The sequence below is a fragment of the Octodon degus genome, unplaced genomic scaffold (genome assembly GCF_000260255.1).
Source record: "Octodon degus isolate 3935 unplaced genomic scaffold, OctDeg1.0 scaffold00055, whole genome shotgun sequence".
NCBI classification, from domain to species: Eukaryota; Metazoa; Chordata; class Mammalia; order Rodentia; family Octodontidae; genus Octodon; species Octodon degus.
In genome coordinates, this window is record NW_004524631.1 from 12,220,951 (window position 1) to 12,228,443 (window position 7,493).

The 7,493-nt window shown below is 40.3% G+C and overlaps 1 pseudogene; it reads right to left on the bottom strand.

Annotated features, from left to right (window-relative positions):
• Nucleotides 1-1,899: 1,899 nt before the first annotated feature.
• Nucleotides 1,900-2,732, bottom strand: LOC101560219 (annotated as a pseudogene).
• Between the last annotated feature and the right edge of the window lie 4,761 nt (nt 2,733-7,493).

Sequence of the window (7,493 nt, forward strand, 5' to 3'; positions counted from 1 at the left end):
ATATGTAGTTACGGTGTTCCACCCACCATTATGATACATATCCTTGTAAGAAGCACATAGGGCTTTCTTCAGAAGAGACAACATGCTAGCCCATAAAGCACACTTATGTAAATGTAAAAGTTGAAATTATCCCAGGAATATTAGCAGGTTATATTGCAATGGAACTAGAAATCGGGGGCAAAAAACCCCTGAATTTCATTGAAGTGATGCAAATATATGGAATTAAACAGTATCCTCTTGAATAATCAAAGGTCATAGAAAACAATCAAGGAAAATTTGAGATAAATCATAGACTCAAATAAGAATTCCAGTGTAGTACACTGAAACATATGGGACCCAGTGAAAGCAGTTTTAAGGGGGGAATTTTATAACTGATTGCCCACATCAGAAAAATGGACTGTGCTCAAATGAATGATCTAATGATGCACCTCAACCTCTGAGAAAAACAAGAATTACACAGAATAGATCAGACATTAAAGAAACTAGGGTGAAAAGTACCTTCCAAAATCAATGGATTAAAGAGCTGCTTCTTCAAAGAATAAAAAAGTCAAACCCTTAGTCAATTTTACTCAAAAGAGGAAGGACAAGTCCAAAATTAATGGAGTTAAAAATGAAAAATGAAAAATCAAACCACACTCTGCCAAAATCCAGAAGATAATTAGTAACTGCTTCAAGAAACTGTTCTAATCAATAGTAGAATTCAGAATAATTGCATAGATTTCTGAATACATAGGAATTACCAAAACTGAGCCAAGAGAATATAAAAATCTTGAACAATCCAATAAGAGGCAATTAATTTTTTTGAGGCAATGAAATTAAAGTAATTTTTGAGGGAGAATATAGAACTTTATTTTATAACAGTAAATAAATTCCACCACAGAAGAGGGACAACATGGGATATTTCATTTAATAAATACAAATGAATAAAAACACTTTGTTTTGTAAAGAGATTGCCTCTCTTTCACCTACCACAGAAGCCTACAGGTGACGCTGTCCCAGTGTGGCCAGTCTGGGATTGGCTGCCCCACCCACACTCAGAGAGGATTATATCTCCTTTACACCCAGAAATACTATTTAGGTATTATATCCTGTCTTTTCCACAGTCTCAGATGCAAGTCTCTCCTGAATTTCCAAGAAGAAAAACCTTGTTCCACAGAGGTTTCACAGAACCCTGGACCAGGACTTATTCACACTGAGATGAGAGGCCCTGGCAAAAATGCCACATCAGCAGCAGGGAGAAGGCAACATGAAGTGAAACCTACTGTATGTCTCCCACATTGTCTCTTATTTTAAAAATAGAAACTCCTATTTAGATGAAACCTGCTTAAAATAGGTCAAGTATTTGCTCCTGTATGAGACAGGTCTGTTATTGCTTGTATGAGCCTCCTCCAGGCATTGAGGTATCAGTCTTGTCCACTAATAGGGACACTTGGACCACATCTAAGTCACAGATGACACAGGACCCTCAGCCAGCCTCCTGGTGCAGCTGCAGTGTACAAGGCGGAACGTGGAAGCTCCTCAGCTTTAGACCTAAAAGAGAAAACTTTTTCAGGATCCAGGAGAAAACATCACTAGAACTTTAAAGCTCTTCTCAAGCATGTTCTCTAGCAGAGTTCCAGTAATGAGGACCTGAATGCAAACCCATAAAATGCAACCAGGAAAAGCCATTGGTTTTGTGGCCAGCAGTAATCTTGAGTTCTATGTCCTTGTTCCTCACAGATGCATTTCCAAAGCATCTCTCAGAAGGACATCTAAGGATGAGAATGCAGCAGCACCTGTGAGAACAAGCCTTGCTTCTAAGTACCAAGTGAGAAAGTGGACATCTCCCGGGCACATGGGACCAGGCACCCACAAGGAGCCTACAGCGCTTCCCACTGCCTCTACCAAAGCCACAAATCATCATAAGGAGCTTTGCTGGTGTCCTGTCTGCCCAAAGTGGCCAGTGCCCCAGGAGGGGAGGGCAGCTGTGGCCCCACTGCTGCTGAAGGAGAGGTAGTGACAACAGGGTGGATGGCTGACCTGGGCACCCAGGAGGACCCATAAATGCTGCAGTGAACAGTGAGCTGTCAGTCCTGAAGAGAGGCCTGTCTGGGTGAAAAGATAAGAGACAGGAGGCTGTGGTTCTATAAGCTGCCTGTTCTGTTGCCAACATGGTGGCACTGCTGCCAAGGGTCTGCAGGAACAGGCTGGAATGGCTCTCTGGGGTGCCTGTTTGCTGAAGGGAGGGAGCACAGCCTCACAGCCCAGAGACTTCTGTACAACCTGCTTGGCAATCTTGTAGAACTGCTCACAATCATCCCACCACATTTTAGAAGCATCTACATTGGCACCACTCTCATCGTTGGGCTCTGCTAACATGTTTATGACCGACAGCAGTATCTTCTCTATACTCTTCACAGGGCTCCACCTCTCAGCACTGCTCTCATATCCCATGGGGTTGTCATCTGGCGTGTGGAGCATGGAGATGTAGACTCTGCCATCAGGGAAAATGTTGGGGTGGAACATCTCATAGGTGAAGGTCATCTCTGGAGGATTCAGCAGGTAATCCAGTGGGAAGATCAAGATGGCAGGAAAAACACCAAACTCGAAACAGGTATTTCAGGGCTCATGATCAATACCTCCCATTCAAAAAAGTTCTCTTCATTCATGGGGTCTGCTACAATTCCTTGTGGAGGGTTCAGTGTTAATTGTTTGCACTCGGTCATCAGCTTCTTCAGCGTCGTGCCTGCCATGTCTGGCAGCAGCTGTGCTCTGCACCCTTATATCATCCAAGCCCTTAAATGATTTCTTTTTTTAAAAAAATTACTGAATAAAAGCATGGTCTGGATGGATTCCATGTTGAATACTGCAAGAACGTTAGGAAGGATCTAAAGCCAGTATTTCCCAAATTCTTGAATGAAATTGAGAGGAAGGGAATATTCCTAAAGGCACTCCTGGAAGCTAGCCTTACCCTGATTTCAAAAACAGGTAAGGACTCAATCAAAGAGGAGGACCACAAACCAATCACTTTAATGGGCACAGATGCAAAACTCCTCAAGATACTGGCAGACTGAAGGTAACAATCACCACAAAGATCACACACCATTAAGAAGTAGGATTCAACACAGGGCTGCAAGGATGATTCAACAGGAGCAAGTGAATAACTATAATATATTACGTAAAGTGATACAAGGGGTAAAATCACATGGTCATCTCAAATGACACAGTAAATACCATTGACAAAATCTAATACCCAATCATGACAAAGAAAATCCTGAAGAAAATAGGTATATAAGAAATTTAACTCAATTTGACAAGAAACCATTTATGCCAAACCAATGGCCAACAGTATATTAATTGGGAATAAGTTGAAAGTTTTCCTTCTAAAATCAAGAACAAGACAAAGAAGTCCATCATCACCACTCCTGTTCAATACATTTCTTCAAATATTAGTGAAAGCAATCAGGTGAGACAAGAAATAAAAGGGATGCATATACCAAAAAGAAAGAAGTCAAAATATTACTTGCAGATGACATGATCCTCTACATTGAGGACCCACAAAATTCCACCAAAAGATTCCTAGAATCAATAAACAAATTCAGTAGTTTAGCAGATACAGAATCAACACACAACACTCAACAGCATTCCTGCACATCCATAATAATCTCACTGAGGAAGAAATTAGGAAATGAATATCACTCACAATTGCATTAAGAATATTCAGAACAACAGCTGGGTCCATCTAGTGACTGCCAACTGAGTTCAAGTCTGCAGAAGGTACACTGACAGTGGCAGGTTGAATGGATCTGGTCTCATGCTCATGACCATCATCCAACCAGAACTTCAGAAAAAATAAAGATGTAGGCTCACTGAGATTATCTACTACTCTGTGATACAGCTATTGCTGAATTGCTAGGATGAATCACTATAGATTCGTACTCTGTCTCCACACACTGTCTGCCAGTAACAGTGGAGACAAACCCAGAAGTGGACATTCTCTCTCTCTCTCTCTCTCTCTCTCTCCTGTCTGTCTTTCTCACTCTCTCCTGTCCTTATTTGTTGGTGTTTGTTTCTGCTTTTTGTCCTTCATTGTTTGATTTTTTAAAATATAAGTGTAAACATAGTTTCTAGCTTCTCTGTGGTTTTTGTTCTACTCTTCTTTCCTTTGGTCTTTCCCTCCTATCTCCTACACCAGTTTTCCAAAGTTTGCATGAGGCCCCTTTGGCCTCCAGCCTTGCTTCAAAGCTCTCTATGTTCTTTTTTTTTTGGTCTTTTTCAGACAGGGTCTCATTATGCAGTTGAGGCTGGCTTCAGCTCACTTTGTATCCTAGGCTAGTCTCAAAATTGCAATGTTCTCCCTGCCTCAGACTTTTCAAGTGCTGGGATTACATCTTCATCATCTTCTACTTCTCCATGCTGTCCCTAACACATTCTTAATTTTGTCCACTAAGGGTAAAAGAGACACACTGAGAATTTCTTTACTGCACCCAATTGTCTGGTTTATTTAGATTTTCTTATATAATCACAAAGTCTAGTTCATATGATTAAGGGTGGTAAATTATTATTTTTTATTTTATTTTATTGAGAAACAAATATCAATGAGACAGTTTCAAAACTGATCAATAGGACAGTTTCAATAATTAATACTTTGTACATTGTTATCTTCTTAGTGGTTATGCATAGTACAAGATGCGGACAGAATATCCTGTCCAAACACTATTAGTAAAAATCTTTCTTCTCATTGAATTAAGTGAAAGTAGCTGTATATCTATCCTTTTCTGCATATACACATACAAAATGGTCCTTCTTTGTATCACCTTTTTTTGTGTACTCCTGTCAGAAATGGGTATTCCATTGTCATCTAAATACTATAGGTGCATGAATTCAGCAAAACAATCCAACAAAATCTAGCAGTCCACAATAGTAGTGGATTATCCACAGAAGTTGTTGACTTGAGCCTTTCAACAACTCAGCATATTAATATGGCTTTACTTTACCTCATTTTTGTACGTTTTCTGCTGGATGGTTAAGACCAAGATAAAGCAAGACCTGTTTACCAAGAAATGTAACTTTTGTATCAGATAAGATCAGTCAAGACCCCTCAGGATTTATCCTGTAACCCTGTACCACAGTTTTCAGATCCTTTGTCAATGTCAGCCATGTGCATGAGTCATGGCCATTGCTTGACCAATTTGCTCTCTGTGAAAGCCTGAGAGAATGTTTTCTCTCCAGGTGACTCTCCTTAGGCACATGCTACATCATCAATGACGTTACTCTGTGGCCCCATAATCTTCTTGATCAGAAAATTTGGGACACAACTGAGTTACATGATGTTACAGTATAGGTTCTCCTATGTCCTGAGTCTTCACTGATAAAGGTGGTAAATTAATAACAACCTCAGTTTGTAACTGACTATGCTTGTTGGTATTCCCAGACTGCAGTTACCTAAGTGTCACAGAAAATCCTGAGGGATAGTGCCAAAGATCCAAGGGCTAGAGGCCAGGGAGATGGATCAGTGAAATAAATGCTTCCCTCGCAAGTGCAAGGGCCTGAGTTCAACCCCTGGTTCTGCAAAAAAAAAAAAAAATCCAAGGGCTGAGTCATGTAGGCAGCAGCTTCTCATCCCAACAAATTAAGAGGATCTTGCAACAGACTCAAAACCCAAATCCCAGTTATGCTGGTAACATACCTGTGAGCATAGTCATCCTTAAGGGTTTTCATGCTAGCAATAAAGCACCTCACCATAACCAATTTAAACTCATCATCCTAGGAATTAAACCACTCCAAGAAAAAAAAAAGAGAAAATGAGAAGATACTTAAAAAAGATGCAACCCTTGACATTCAGTTCATCAAAGGCAAACCCAGGGGCAATGAGGTGGGACAAACTGAAAGCCACTCACCTGCCCTCTGCCAAGTGGAAGCAACAAGGCAAAGTCATGAGGCTCTGCAACAAATCAAACCAGAAATAATTTCTCAGATAACAACAGAGATGGTATCCACAATGGAAACCATGCTTAGTGACTCTAGAGCACATATAGATACAAAATAGAGAAGCTTAAGAAAACAATGGAAATCATGAACACCCAACATAAGAAAGTGATTGAATCCATAAAACAGATTCTAGCAGATATCCAGGAGAATAAAATTCCATTGAAAGTATCTGTAACAGAATGAGCTAACATGAAGACATAATCTCCAACATGGAAGTCAGGCTTGCAGCTATGGATCATGAAAAGAAAGATTTCTTAAATATAGCAAGGGATCATGAGAAATCAATCCAGCAGCTGCTAGATGATGCAAAGAAGAATAACAAAAGATTGACTGGAGTCCACAAAATGCAGGAGATAGCACAAATGCTATTTTAGGAAAAGAAAACTGTTCACAAACATCATGGCAGAAAACTTTCTTGGCCGGGAGAAAGAATTTGACACACAGATAAGTGAGTCATAGACAACTCAAATTAGCCACAGTCAATGAAAAAATCTACAGCCAGGCATATATCATACATAGTGAAGATTCCAGAAATTCAACACAAGAATAGAAGCTTAATTCTGTTAGGGGAAAAAAGAAATGACACAATATCAAATTAAGATTTTTCACTGCACAGCAGGGTAATTTTCTACTTCATAGCTAAGGAAAAAACCAGCAGAGTGAAGAGACAGATTGGGAAGATATTTCTGCTGTCTATTCTTCAGACAAAGGACTAGTGGGTAAAATATGTAAAGAATACAAACAATTAGACTCCTCCCAAATAAAAGATCCAATTAAAAAGATGGGCAAGTGAAATGGACAAACACTTTTCAGAAGTATAAATAACCAAAAAATACATGAAAAGCTGTTCAGCATCTCTGGGCTTTGTCAAAATGTAAATTAAAATAACACTGAGATGCCATCTTATTCTAGAAAGAATCTTAACATGAAGAAATCAAATAAACAGGCTGGCCAGATAACTCAGTAGATGAAAGTGCCTGCTTAAGCAGACGCAGGGACCGGGGTTCGATCCCCGATGTGCAGTACCGGCTGCCTCCACCCGGGGTGGGGTGCGCTGAGATGGAGAGTGAGACTAGGCATGGTGTTGTGTGCCTGTAATCCCAGTGCTTGGGAGCCTGAAATCAGGAGAAATCACTGCGAGTCCAATCTGTGTAGTGAGAACCTGTAGACCCTGTCCTAAAGACAGAATGAAAAAAAATCAAGTGATAACAAACATTGATGAGGATGCAGGGGAAAAGGGAACCCTTGTACATTGTTGGTGGGAATGTAAGCTAGTACACTATGGAAGTTATTAAGGAGATTTCTCAGAAAAGGAACGCTGGAAATTCCATTCACAGATATTTTCCTTCTAGGTATCTTCCTAAAATTACTGAAGACATCATACCACAGTGATAGCTACATACCCATGGGTATAGCAGCAGCACTGTGAGAGTACAAGGCAGTAGCATTACAGATTTGAGCACGTCCTGGGCAGTGCGGTGACTTAGACTCCAACTCAAAACATACCAAAAAACCCCCCTGGA